This window comes from Diorhabda carinulata, chromosome X (genome assembly GCF_026250575.1).
Source record: "Diorhabda carinulata isolate Delta chromosome X, icDioCari1.1, whole genome shotgun sequence".
Lineage (NCBI taxonomy): Eukaryota > Metazoa > Arthropoda > Insecta > Coleoptera > Chrysomelidae > Diorhabda > Diorhabda carinulata.
The window spans coordinates 8,809,440-8,825,151 of NC_079472.1; the positions used below are offsets into that span (position 1 = coordinate 8,809,440).

General features: G+C 31.7%; 1 protein-coding gene across 5 annotated transcripts in view; it reads left to right on the forward strand.

The window, feature by feature from the left end:
* Nucleotides 1-15,712, forward strand: part of LOC130901434 (metabotropic glutamate receptor 2) — a 602,363-nt gene that overhangs the window by 226,729 nt on the left and 359,922 nt on the right. For 2 of the 5 annotated variants that reach the window (XR_009060284.1, XM_057812832.1), the window contains exon 1: nucleotides 5,867-6,048. The exons of the other annotated variants lie outside the window; for them this stretch is intronic. The gene's annotated coding sequence lies outside the window, so the exon portion shown is untranslated. Of the gene's footprint in view, nucleotides 1-5,866; nucleotides 6,049-15,712 lie in introns of those variants that run through there. 5 annotated transcript variants of the gene reach the window in all.

The following is a 15,712-nucleotide window of genomic DNA, read 5'->3' on the forward strand; positions in this document are numbered from 1 at the left end:
CCTGATGAGAAGCACTCTATGAAGGAGTTTCTCAAGTGAAAATGTGGAAACAAAACAACAGTTGCATGAAATATTATTAGTTCCCCATGAATGATTGATGAATGAATGATCATATATCACCAAGAGAATTTTTATAAGTAAACAACTCAATTTCAAATATTATTTCAAATGATAACAAATTTGAGAATTACACAATGTTTTAGAAACAAGTAACTTCATTTGATCTTTTTCCTAGTTGTGGTCAATAAATTAGACGATAGAAAATTTCGAAGAAGGTAGTGTCCAAGTATCGAAATTTATGTTCGCAGCGGCTGAGGTGGGGAGGTGAAGCAACATTTTCCGTTGGAATCTTTCAGCTCCAAATAATATATCAGATAAATATACCAAATGATTCACCTTGAGACGATTTATTCTAGGAATTATGTAACAGCTTAACAGTGAGCGAATTTAATACATACGAGGACTAGATAAAAATTGGTCGACCGAACAAAAACAGACAAAACAATTTTCTTTCAAATCTATTGGATTTAGATTGGATATTTGTATCCAACTGGATTCAATGTGCCTAATATATTGAATTAGTCTAAATATCCACGAGGTATAGTTATTAAATAGAATAGTTAGATGCAGCAAATCATTTTATTTTGGATACATAAATTTTTAGTTTATATAGAAATGTTCTTTGAGACACTATTAACTTTTTTAGAAAATATTTTCATTTACAATAAACAACTTATAATTTCTACAGAAAAAAACTTCACAGACAAATAATTATTTTAACAATAAACCGTAACAAAACAATGAATGAACTCGAATTTAATGCAATGAACTTATATTTATGTATTTTGGAATCCGCTGACTATGTGAATATTATTTATTGCACTTTGGAATCCGATGATCGTGTGGCAGTGTCGGGGACCTTTCACATTTCCATATTAATAATATATACCCCTTCTGTATTCTCATGAAACCCTTTACCAATCTTCCATTGTTTGAAACAGTATTCTGTTTCTTTCCTCAGAACGCATGGCGCTTTCTCTTTGATAGTTTCAACGGACTTCTTCCTTTCAATGTAAATTTCACCTTATATGTATTAGGAAACCGATCAAGAGAATAAGTTTGATAGTTTAACTACTGGATATAGCGACGCTCTTTGACGTTATCTTCAGTTCGGCTCTCAAGCCTTAACGAGACGTAATAACGTTTTCTTCGAGTTTTTCTGGATTATAACCTTGTACGTTATCCAGTTCTATTTTCATAAATTGGTATTGGATATAAGTGAAGTAAAGTATATATTTGTGGTTCAATTAGGGGGTTTCTAAGGACAAATACTAGATCTTAATTTGTTTGATATGCTTCGAGATCGATTATTTCCGAATGAAATTACAGAATATTTTACGAGTAGCGGTTAATCTTTTCTAATCGTATTTTCTGAGATTTCTTTAAGAGCAGTGATCACATTTTCGGGGTCAATAATAGAAATATGATTTATTTTAAGTTGAACAATAGTGATTGAATTCAAAGTATTGTTAACAGTATTTTCAAAGTACGAATTACTCTCTATTAGTTCTTCGCAAATTTGAAAGAAGTATAGTTGAACTCCGATAAGCGCAATTTCGTTGATTGATTGTATAATAGTAGTTTCAATTGTTTTTATGAATAGAATTGAATTTAATTTAATGAATTTTCAGTTTAATTTTGATTTGTTTCTAATTTATTAATGGCAGTCTGTATAATATTCACCTTTAGACGCGTCAAGATTTCCGGTTACTGATTTAAATATGCTACCAATACCATTTACCAATTCTCTTTTTTGTCTTTTGACGTGAAAAGATATTTCACTAGTTTCTACTGATAGATTTCCCGATTTGTTGAAATAATACCAAATGTCATTTGACATCGGCTCTAAAGGACGTTATCATGGAGTAATTTGAACTAAAGGTGTTTTTAATTGTATTCTTTTGTTTGTTTCAAAAGTTCCCGACTGAATTGTTTATTGTCTCAATTTTATATTGACATGTTGCTGTTCCGATATAAAAATAAATTAATTATAATAATAAAAATTTAGTACCTTTACTGAAAGAACTTGAAAGAATCGTTAAACTTATTTTGTAATTTATTTATAATTTGTTTTTCTTTCACATAAACTTTGTCACCTACTTCGTACTTCAGTTTGTTCTTAGAAACATGATTGTCGTATAAAATTTTAGCTTTTTCCCTCTTCATCAAGGTTTTTGCCCTTGCTACGGTTATTTAGATCTCTAATATATAAGTGAGTACTTCTTGTTCATCATACAATTTTCCTGGTGGTCTACAGGACGTACTCGTATGTCCGAATATAAATTCGTATGGTGTAAGCCCGTGTGTATTGTTTCTAGAATTGTTATAAGTTATAATTACAAAAGATAAAATACTGTAGGAGTGTTCGTTGGGGTGATCTGCTAAATTTATTTGGATCATTTCTAATAAAGCAGCGTGTAAGCTTTCTAAGGATCCGTTACTTTGTGGATGTGTCAATTTATTATCAAATATATCACATAGGTAATTTAAGAGCTCGTTATTGAAATCGTGACAGGCATCGCAATGAATTAGGAGCGGTTTACCAAAATGTAGTGAACTGACAATAGATTTAGCACTTTTATCCTCAAGGGGGCATGCTTGAGAAAACTTTGTTAGTTTGTCCCTTATCGTAAGGGCATAATTTCTTTGAGGTACTTCTATAATATCAATATTAATGCGTACGAAAGGTGTTTTCGTAGTCTCGATTATAACGAGGGGGGTATCCAAGCATTTGCGGCAGATTTTTGATTCTTGACAAGCTCAGCATGACTTGATATCATTTTGTGCGTCTCGAGTGAGCCCAGCTTAATCATATCTTTGCCGAATTCATCTAATAGTTTTATTGATTCCGCCCTGTTAAGGTGGCTTCAACAGTTATGAAATTGATCGGAAATAATTGGTTTTTGATGTTCTTCTAGTTATTTCGTAACCTTCCGACAAATAGTGAATTTCACCAAAATTTAAGATAGTAGAAATGCTAATGTCTCTAATATTATGGTTATCTTCAGCTGCATATTTTTTTGAGGGTTTCTTTAATGATAGTCTTGTGAATCAATCTCTTGAAAAATAGTTGAAATGTTTTTATTTTGCTTGTTTAGTGAATGGTTATGAGAGTATTTTCAAATAATCGATTGATGATTTTGTTTTGTATAGTTCGACAAAAGAGAAGAATTCCTTTTCATTAACTTCCCAATTAACTTCCGATTCACCTTTATAAGTTTGTTCGTATGAGCCCACAATTCCATGAGTAGGGTAAATTGAGTGTGGTAAACATTTGAAATTTCCTAGCTTTGGAAGAAAATGATCTTTCACGTGGTTGATTTCTATCTGAAAAAGGGCATCTGCATTTTTATTAGATTTGCAGGATTTGTATTGGAATTGATAATCATAATGTTCTAATTTGAGGGGCCATCGTGCAAGAGGGGTGGTCAGTAAGGTAAGTACGGTCTAAAGTGTTTTACTGCCAATACAATTGCGCAAAGTTCTCAGTGGAGTATTTTGTTTCGGCTTCGCACAATGTGCTAGACGCATAAGAGTAGGTAAATCTTTTTTTGTTGGGCCTTTCGATAAAATCGCACCAATGGCAAATGCGCTAGCATCTGTATTTAAAATAGTTCTTCAAAGGTTGAGTATATTGAAATCGGAGTAGTAGTTAAAGCATCTTAAAAAAAGCCCCTATAAGGATTCAATTTCTTTTTGGTTTGTGGGTTTAGGGAGTTTTTCTACACATTTGATGTCAGCCAAAACTGGCTTAACCCAATTTTCTGTAATTATATGTCAAAGGTAGGTGACTTCTTTCCTCAAAAATTCGCATTCACATCTCTTAAACACATCCGTTAAGCGTGAAATATGTTTCTGTATCGTAGAGGGTTGAACAATAATGTTACCTTCTGGTAGATCAAAGGTGCATTTATCAGATAATAAGGCATTAACTCTGTTACGGCTGTCACACTCAAAGCGTAACTGTATAATCTACTACGTACTACCTAAGTAATTCCCACACAATATTTCGATATTGACATTTCAGGCCAGAAAATATACTTTTCCTACTTCTCTACGCAATTACTTGAAATTTTAATATCAGTCAATTTGATTTCAGGACCTACACCTATAGCCGACACCGAAATTGAGCCGAACTGGACGGAATTTCCCATTTTATTACTCTATACTTTCTGAAATAGACCATAGTTAATTATCTCCCAGCGAACACGTGGCGCCTTCGAAGAACACAGAATTCATTTTCGAAATATTGAAATTCGAAATTGTTCTAAAAGTGAATATTAAAATCTGTATTTTGATACGTGTTGCTCACATCATTTACCTATCTGACCAGTAGTTCGCAGTTGGAAGAGAGGAAGACACCACTTAGTGTTCGCTGGAAAATGTTCATCAACATATATCATATAGCGACGTTCTTTGACGTTGTCAGTCGAAAATGTTACTGATCAGTCGGATAACTTTGAAAGAATAAATTTTATAAACATTCAACGCCATTAACAACCAACTAACCTCACCTAACCTATAAATTTCAACTTCACTTATATCGACCTAATCTATATAATCATTGTTTGTTTATTCCAACCAATAAATATTCAGCTACATTCATAACGACCGAGCCTATTGAAATTTAATGTTATCCATAAATCAACCACTTAATATTAAAGATAATTTACTACAATGTCTAAATCTTCTTCATTTTAGGTCTCTTCTGTTTCAAAATTAGTTTTTTTGATAATTTTTGAAAGATTGATAAAATTGACGCTTTTTTCAAAGATAAGCCACTTCTGAAACAAATAGCACTCTAGTCTAATCGCTTAGCGTTACCAAATAGTAACGGACTTATAACGCCTAGCGGAAATCCACTATGACACCATATTCCGTAACTCTAGCATGAAGATTAATATATTTTAAATCTTTATGTATAACCTAGTAAATAATCACAAATTTTTAGAATAAAAAGGTAAATAACTGCACAAAATTGCATTTCTTTAAATAAAAATCGAGCACAGTCTCTATATATTTTGGTTAATGAATATATAACAATTAAGTTATGAGATAAACAACTCAAAATATATTCTTGAAATCCTTTTTTAATTGAGAAACTCCTCTATACTTCTTTTATTTCCTCATTTCTTACAGCCTGTATTTTTTCTAAGCTACCAAATTAAGAAAATTCACGCGATCAAACAATAAATTAGATACTATTTTCTGTATTACCTTAAACTTTTACTGGTTGTGAATAATTGTGAGTTACTGTCTAAAAAAAGACCAATTTTTTTCATTGAATAGATTTTCTAAGAGTAGTTGGTGTTTAACGAAACTCCATCAGCCTTGAAATTAGATTTACTCGTGTGAGCTTGTAGTGAATAAAATATCTGCAAGCTCACGACATTCATTATTGCAATTCTTGTTTGATAGAAACAATATAAATTCCAACTTTCCATTGTCATAAGATGACTTGATGAATTCATCATTCCTCTAAAGCTACGTTAACGACAATATAATAGTTAAAATTTGGGACGAGGTAGTAGTTTGAAAATACTTTTTGTTCCATCTAATCAAGTCTCTTTTTATATCGATCCTTCAACTTCTTGATTATCGAATCCTAAAAAAGTACCCAAATTCACCTCAGTATATCTGCGACACCAAAACCTTCAAACCTTGAAAATCAAACTCGGTTAATAGCCCCTCTTGTTTTATTTCGCTACTTTCCCATTTATCAGCAAGTCTCCCGTCCACGCCCTCAACGGTTTGCTTAATCTGACAACGCGCAGCCTGCGGACGCAATCTCACCCAACTTTCAACTCCCAAAACTCCCGAAGTTTGTCTCTCAACTCGACTGGACGTAACTACGCGCGGGGCAACTTTTGTTCCGAATACGCGGTGTGTTGATCGTGTTTCGAAATTAACCGCTTCGACTTTTCAGAGGTTCGAGGACTTTTTTTTGATAACAAGCAATTACTGCACAAAAGTGTTTTATAGAGATAAGTGAGTAACTAAACTGTAAAGGGATATTTATTTTGCTGGTGTCACAATTGTGCAACAACAAAAACTCATTTTAAAAACTCTAACAAATAGAAGAATAGAGAAAATATTTAAAAATCTTTAGAATTATGATAATTTGAAAATAATCTCTATTTTTATTACATTCACAGTTATACGTGATATATTTGATACACACGTGTTAAAACTGTTTGAAATTTACGACCAATGGAATTTATTACCAAATTTACTTTAATTCCATTTTCGTCTCGAAATGGCAATTCAAATCTGCTATTCATGAATCTTACTCACGTAGTTGGATATAATGAATATTCCTATTTTCATTTGAAAGTTTTAATTATCAATGAATAATGGATATCATCTCCTTCAGGATATGTATATAATGTTAGTGAAGAGATTAAAACTTTTTATTGGTTTGAATATATAACTTTTTTATGTTCAATGTGATCATGGGAGTAAAGACTGATAAAAGGTAACTATTATTCACGAATATTGTAAATCATCTAGTGAATAAAGCTGTTATATGCAAGTAGGATGGCTATATCATCTATAGGACTAGTAAATAAATTTAATTATGGATTCTGAAGAAATTTATTTTCATGAAAATGAAATAACATTATTTAGACTACCTAAATTCATATATAGTGAGAACATGAAACACCAGCTAGTAAAAAGCTATGCAACTTTTTAGTTTCGATTAAAGTGATTCAGAGCTATTCTTCTTTTAAATACATCGAAATTCAGAATTTTTTTTTACATTCATAATAAGAGAAAATCTTCATTTGGGTGAATGTTGTTGCTGTTATGTATGGTTTCATTTACTGAGACTCTTCATCAAATATATGAATAGAATTCAATGCATCATAAATTGAGTCGAACAGGTTATATATATGAAAAACATAACAAAATTCACATATTTCTTTACAATAAAATAACGTAACCTAATAATATTTTACTACTCTGTTATTTTGATAAGTTCGCAAATACTACATAGTAGTCGGTTGTTCAGAAGAACTGTCCTAGTCCATATCTCAGGACGGATTAAATTTCAGCTTTGAAGAACAAAATATTATAACCAAAGGGGACCCGGGAAATACGAGAACATTAGAGATTGTGATTGAAAATATAAAATTCAGCAAATTCTACACATTTTTCATCACAAGTTTCAGTCTATCTCTTAGAATAAAAGATGGGAGAGAATGAGAACTCTGTTATGAAAAAATGTATGTATGTCCGGTTCCATTTGACCGATTTTTATAAATTTGATGTTGTTTATTTATAATTTATGAATGATATATCAGCTTGCCAGTGAATCGAAACAAAACTTGAAACCTACATATTTTCTCAATGAGAATTTTAATGGAAAAAGATATATTGAGTTATTGCTACTTCTTTTGCAAGACCTACCCTTAGTAATTCTTCGTGACATATCTATAGAACAAGATGATTGCCCGGCACATTATTCCTTATATGTTAGGGATTTTTTAGTTTGAACGTATCAATCAGATCACCAGTCTTAGACGCTTGGATTTTTATTTGTGGTGCTGAATAAAGTATCTCGGTCACATTAATAGATCAATAGTATTTTAATGGCAGAAATTCACCCGTCAGCATGCATTTCATGTACAGAAAATGATGGATGTCAAGGATGACAATTAGGGCGCCGGTAACATATGTAAAGAAGACGAAAACAAAAACAGAGAAAAAAATTGGGAATAGTAGAATGGAAAATAGAATGAAAACAACTATGGGGCCACTGAAATCTAGCGCCAATGAGTAAAGGCACATATGAGCTATGAGATACTGATAGAAATTGTCAATTAATATGAGGTAAAGGAAATGAGAAATATAGGATAAAGGAAATGGTTCGAATATGCAATGCGAAAAAGCAAGAAATCGTTCTACCATTACTCGAAAACCAGGAGGCAAGGTAAGGCAACGAAACTGATAATCAAGCGACTGAATTAAGAAAAGACAGATTTGTAACTGATAGGTGTGAGAAAAATAGGATCAGTACAGCCAAGGCGGCGCACATATAGTGTTTACCTACCATAGGAATATTCAAAAATCGAAACAATATAGAACCAATATGAACAAATTTTCACTTGCAAAATTCTGTGTTTTTCCAATAGATCTACTGAGATCAATTTGAAGAATTATCAAGTTTTTATCGTTTTTCGTTATATTCTTTCTGTAATTTCATGTTGAACACTGCTTACACTGTTAACACTACACCACCTTTCGCAAGTACACAGTCTGGTGCACGTTTCGATAACCAAGTTATCGTCTTAAGAGACTGAAGGTTGAATGAAACATATTAGCTTATTTTATATTAAATTCCTCCACAAATGAATTTTCTTCCGTGAAAAATAATTCCAGTGGGAGAACATCTTCGTTAGAAAACTTCACATTTAATTCTCAAAAACTAAGCTATATAGTGGGGTGAAAGGGATAGGCCCTGTGTCCTTATTTAAACTGTTTTTACATTTAATAATTCCAATGCTTTCGAATGCATCCAACAATTTATTATTGGATACATTTTTCAACAATTTCACATTTCAATGTGTTCGGCAATACTCGATTATTCGGTTCGCCCATATTTTAAATGAGCTATGTGCTCTTTAAACCAGACAAATCGCACAAATTACTGTTAAAATTTTTTCCGCAGAACATTCCACGTTTTTTTCCCCGAATTTTCGTAAAAATTCTCAACCGAGAAGTAATTTATGGTTAATTTAAACTGGTGTGAGAGTTTATTGAAATTTATTGATTTTAGAGACTTCGATACTATATATAGAACAGAATTATCGAGATGGAACTACGAGAAATAAAGAAACTAGTGAATATATGGACACAATTATAGAATACGCAGTAAACCAATGTGGTTATTATAAATTTTGACTAACACTATCAAAATACAAAAAACGGAAGAAGAGAAAATGAAAATAGGAAAAACCTATGAATACCTAGTAATTATGTTGACATAGGCCTGAAAGATAGAGGCAAAGATGATACAAAGAGAGAATGAAGCAACAAAACAACTACTTACTAAACAATATCATAGTGCGATCTGGAGATATTGTCATGCAATTAAAAACTGGTCAATGAGAAGCATGGAGCTAAGTTGAGCACAATTGAAATGATTAGAATACCTAGAGGGTGAAAAAAAGTTAGCGAAATTTGGAAATCAAGCAAAAATGACGAAATAAGAGATAGAAATGGAAATTATGAGAAACGTTGAATTGATATGAACATATCCCGCAATTTGTTCTCACAAACTATAAGAAAAGTGGAGTACTATTATGAGAAGTGGTAAAACGAGAGGAAAGTGTATAGATCAAATAAGGGAGATGAAATTTGAGAAGAGAAAAAAACTACACTTGAAAAAATAGGAGAAGTTGATCAAATAATCTTCGTATTTAGTGCCAAAGTATCACCACAATCTTGTAATTCATATGAAAATTTATAACATAACGTTTGAAATATTCATTTATAAATTGTATGTATTCCTTTTATAACATAAACATCAAAAATTATCTGTCATGTTAAGAAAACATTTTGATCTATGATACTGATCATAAAAACAGAACAAAGATTGCAGATATCGGACATTATAATATAAACGAAAATAACGAATGATGTTGGTAAAATATATGTATTTACTTCAGTATATACACAAAACTTTCAATATAGTTTCAAAATGAAATCTCTGTTCTTTAGACGAAATAATTTTATATCGTCTATTCAAGGTGTTAATAAAATCAACTAACTTTCGGTATAAATTCTCATTTAAGGAAAATAGAGAATGGTAATCAATCATTCTGTTCAATTAGACGATTTTGAAATCAATCTTGATTACTGTCATTTCTGGTTCTAATAATGGAGCTACCTCTGAATATTAAATTATGGAAAAAAATATTCCACAATTTTGACTGTGAAGATGATCCTCGAATAGAAGTCTACTACATCTTATCAATAATACTTTCCATAGAAATTGCGAGACTGTTAACAGTTGAATCAACATTGAATGTAAATCTTTAAAGGCTGAATATAAAACGTTAAGCCATTTTGATTTATCATTTTAAGGACCTTGTAATAAAATCGGAAGTAAGTATAACTTTTTATCGGTAAAATTTTATGGCTCAATTAAAACATGGCCATTCTTATACGTTTAAAATTCTTCTAGAATAATAGAGGAATTGAACAACGAGATTTTTCCATTAGGTTCGAAACTATTAATGTCTTTCATTATAAAAAAAGCTACAAACTGAATAAATGGTATTCGGAGGCTCATTATCCAATACCTGGACTAAAAGATCATTATATACATTAAGGAAATAATAAACTTAAATACTCTGGGAAAAATATAATAGGAACACGTTTCTATAGTTAATCAAGTCAAAAAATTGGAAATAATTCTTAATATAGTATTGGAACTAATATCGTTGTTCTGAAAGCGCTGAATTCTCAATGCTCATATACCTAATAAATTTTTCTTTCGTTTCTCTTGCCTCTTTTCCATTTCCTTCAATATCCCCAATATCTATTATTTGGTCTATCATCTTCCTTTTCGGCTTGCCTCTTCTTTTAGAGTTTCTCTCTCTTCTATTTCGCTTACATCTATTCATACAATAGATCGGTGGATAATCATCGTGTTGTATCGAGTATACTCTTTACGGATGAAGCTACATTTACCCGTGATGGCATTAATAATGCTCGTAACTATCGGATGAAAATCCCCACGCAACAGTCGAAAGCAATTTTCAACATCGGTTTTCTGTAAACGTGTGGTGTGGTGTGGAACGGTTGACAGTTATTTAATTGGCCCTTTCATTTTGGAGAATAGTCTCACAGGAGACAACTACCTAAATTTCTTACAAAATGAATTACAAGGCCTACTAGAGGATGTTCGTGTAAATATTAGAATGCAGATGTACTATCAGCACGATGGAGCTCCTGCACATGTCGCTCGTCAGGTCAAGCAACATTTGGACGAACGTTTTCCAGGGCGTTGGATTGGTCGTGGAGGTCCCATTAATTGGCCTACAAGATCTCCAGACCTCACACCACTAGATTTTTGTTTATGGAGCTGGATGAGAAATAAAGTCTACATTATAAAAGTAGACACACAGGATGCACTAATTAGACGAATTGAGAATACTGCAGCCCATATTAAAGAAGAAAGAAATAAATCAATTGGGAGAGCAACAAAAGCTCTTCGTAGACGAAGCAGAAAATGTTTAGAAGTCAATGGTGGTATTTTGAACATTTATTGAAAGAACGCTATGATTAAGAAAATTTTTTTGTGATAATTTGTTTATTTGTTAGGTTAGGTTGACTTGAAAAAAAAGAAAATCGGATAAAAACAGTTTTTTACATTATTTTCACGTGTATAATACACTCCTAGAGTTTGGTGCGCTCCTACCGACTCACCCTGTATATGATTTCCATGTATTGAAGACTAGTTAGAGCTATTTAGAAAATTGTCATGACGACTATGTGTAGTAAATTCAATTAAAGTAAAAAAGGGAAATTTTCTCAAATTAACCAAATGTGAAACTAAAATAAAAACAGCGACTTCTTAGGTTTTCTCTTATATGAAATAGAAATATTTGAGAATGCGAGACTTGGAAGGAAAAAATTCTCATTAATTCAATACCATTTGCGTTAATTGATAATCCTGTAGCCATAAATTTTCTAGCTTCTTAAATTGCAATGCCTCCGCTGGATATTTTTTGATTAAGTCTGTTATAGAAACTTGCGTGTTTACGAAAATAGAATACGTGGTTTGAATTTTTGGAATTTGTTTCCTCTAAACAAATAATAGATGGGAGTATTTATGTACCAATATGGTTATGTTTTTTAAAAATGGGTATAGAATCCATTTAAATTCCATCGAAGTAGATATCGGAACGTAATTATTTTTGAGACGAATTAACGAAAGAGTCAGAATCTTCTTACAACAATGATTTTTTCGCTGTGGGGTGTATAGTCAACAGTTTGTCTACTTTGCGTCTCAATCTTTTGCTTTTGGTTTTCATTATTTTATTTGTGTAATATAGATGTTATTTGGTGAGAAACTGTAGTCATGCCTACGAGTCATCTGTGTACGAATTTATAATACTGAGTATGTCTTTGGAACCTTGGCTGTTTTCAAAAATGCTCACTAGGTCGGAATTTAGCAATTGACTTTCGTTTTCTAGGTATTCTCTAATAGGTTCTAGTAATGTTGCGAGGTTAATGCTGTATTTCTTGTAGGTCTTAATTTTTTTCTCTAATTGGAGGATGGGTTTTACAAAGATGTTTTCCACAGGTGATAGAGATACTTCTTTAAAAGTTCTTTTTAGTGTTGATTGACCTTCAAGGGTATCAATAGATGTGTTGAAAGTAGGGATTGGTTAGTGAAGATGAAGTTTAAGCATTTGTTTCAGTTTCTGGAGATATTTGAGTTGATTTGTGCGCTGCAATTGTAAGCAGAGTCGGCATAGGTGTAGGTGTTTTGGGATTAAGCGTTTTGAGAGGGGGTGTTCGGAGTTTAGTTGGGAGTAGTTTTAGTGAGGTTGGTAGGTATTTACATATTTCGATTTGAGTTATGGAATTTCGATATTAGGTCTATTCAAATCGATAAGAAAAGATTCAGGTAGATCAAAATTTTCTGCGAAAACTGATTATATGACTAAAAGTGGGATTAACTGATCCTTAGCATAAATATGAGATATCTGACACTGTATTCAACCTAATTACTCTTTAATTATGTTATAAGGTACGCTTGGATATACTTTAGTCAATATCAGGCGTGTTAATGAAGTTATTCGAGGCCGAATTGAATTACTAAAGAAATTTACTGTTCGAAAATTTTCAATCTGGGCAGTGACCGTCCACAAGATGCAAATCTTTACGTTTTTGTGGCCGTTGTTTATCTAGATGCATGATTATTTGCTACCGGAAAATCTTAGGGAGTGTTGTGTTGTGCTCTTATATGATTCACAAATTCATAAATTTGATTGCTAAAAATTGATGTAGTACCATGTAAAGATGAAGCATAATATGGATAAAATAGCTCAACATACATGAGACCTAATATTCAAGTCTTAGTAGACTCAACGAATTGAATATATAGAAAGAAACAGTTCTCTTGCAAATGGTACGTACATAATGTGATGCATTTATTATAAACAACAAATACAACGAAAATCAATGTTTATTAAAAATTCATTATGATATATATTCTTCAACATACAATGTATGTATACATTTATGTACATAAATATCCCCTCATGCACACTATGAGATTGCAGCCTCAATTACGAAATTAAATGAAATGTTTCATGTGTTTTGGAATATTTGGTAATCCCCATTTGACGTTAGCCACTTTTTCCGCTTCTTTGCCGCTATTACAACAATTTGTTTTAGCTTTAGTAAACTCACAGTATCATTCTCTGTTTTTCAAACTACTTAAGAGCAGTTTCCATGGCCTAAAAGGCTTCACCATAAGATGATCCTACATCATTTTACACGTATAAGTATTCTTGTATTTTCTGCTGTTCATTCATCTGCAATATATTTTCTACAGCTTTATCATCTGACATAATTTGGAAGCCTTAGCATTACTGTTACAAGTGACTCACTTTGTTATATCATACCTACAGTTCTGGTGCTAGTACCTTTAATTTAGTTCATCTATATTCTCCAAAATAGTATTGTCCGTATTGATTATGGAATTTTCATTTTCCTGATTAAGTACTCTATTTCAAGCATTTTTATCTTTCAATAAATTCCGAATTGGTAACTGAAACCATAATGTAACTTGGCTCAATGTGAGTTAATTGTTTAATTGGTCGCAGTTGATAGACCGAATAATCGTGGATAAATGAGGGCCGCAAAATCGAGTTTCTACTGTACTAGGAAATTAATGTCATTGTTCTTGAAGCGTTCGATGATTTGTCCCACTTTTCTGCATTTCGAGAAACTAGTGAGAAATTATAACGATCAATATTACGCAGCAACGAAAATTATATGAGGACAGAGAATATATAAAAACCCGTGAAAAAAACGATAAAACGATGAAAATAAGGTAGAAATGCGTCATGAAAATAAATCTAATAAAAAACGTAAGCAAATAACTTCAAAATAATTGAAAAACACTATATATAGAATTTTAAAGAAAAATCGACATTAATACATAATGGATTGAAAGATCGGATCGATGTAAACGGAGAAATATTCATAACCAATAATCAAAAAACAAGAAAGACTAAATAATGGAAATAAGTGATAAATGTTACGAAGATTATTTATACCTTATGTGAAGAAAAGTGAAAAACAAAGAAACAAGAAACAAGAAGAAGTATTATCTTGTGAAAGTGAGTAGACGACTGAGGAAAAAGAAAAATTAATATAAGATTATGCAACGAGAAATAGAAAGAATAAAGAATACCACAAAGTTGAAAAATAATTTCATTACACTGATTATGGAAAAGGGGACCAGACGACATGTGACATATATACAGTAATATGCTAAGTAAAACGACCTATAAACTAATTACTCAAATTATAATAAAATTATGAGATGATGAAGAATATAAATTGTGAGAAGAGCATCATTCAGAATAGAAAGAAAAATTATTGTCAACGTATTCATAGTAAAACCTAGCTGATAGTGATAAAAATAACGAGATTTTTAGTATATACGCGAATTTTACGGCCAAATTACAAATAGTAAAAAAAATCCTTGTACATCGTATTATAAAAAGAGACATAACAGAGTAAGCTTATTTATATTAGTTACAGATAAAAGAATAGCACGAAAAAGAGATAAAACTGAACAGTTAGCATTATACTTGCCAACTAATATCTATATGCAGATGATGTGGTATTGTTAGAAAATATAAATAAGATTCAGGAGCCAGTGAATATATGAGCAAAAGAGCTAAAACCATCGTAATAGAAATGAAAACTAATAAAACTAACGCGTTTATCATAAATTGTCGACAACAGGATGAAAATACAAATGAAACGAAGGACACGAATACATTGAACAAAACTATATTGCGACATAGAGATATATACATGGAAATAAAGATGTTAATATATCATATATCAAAATGATATATGTGTAATTTGTGTGTAAGAAAGAAAGTCTAAAGAAACGTCTAATTTGAGCAATCAATTTAAGCACAATTTCAAAATGAAGAAATCATATGAGTGAGAAAACAGAAAAACAGTAATAATAAAAATAGATATTATCAATTTTGTGGCGACCACGCCGTGTGACCTTGCATTTAATAATACTCTATACGGGTACATATTTCTTTGAACAAAATTCGTCAATAAAACGACAATCCGTCAGCCCCATAGTGAGCGATACCTGCCCTAGAAATTCCAAGTACCTTTAATATCTCTTAATATCCTAATAGCTTCCAAACAAATCAATTCTCTCCGATATACCTGATACACTTTTTAGGAAAAACCAATATAACTGTATGATTCTACCTTCTTATCGTTCTATACTTACACAAATCAAGGTGAGAAGTTTGGAATAGAAGAGAGATTCATTCTATCTCGGAACAGCGAAGCGATCAGATCTGGAAAGCCAAGATTCCAGCGAAGCTACGTCGTTTCCAGAGTCGCCCGACTTAGTTCAATTTAT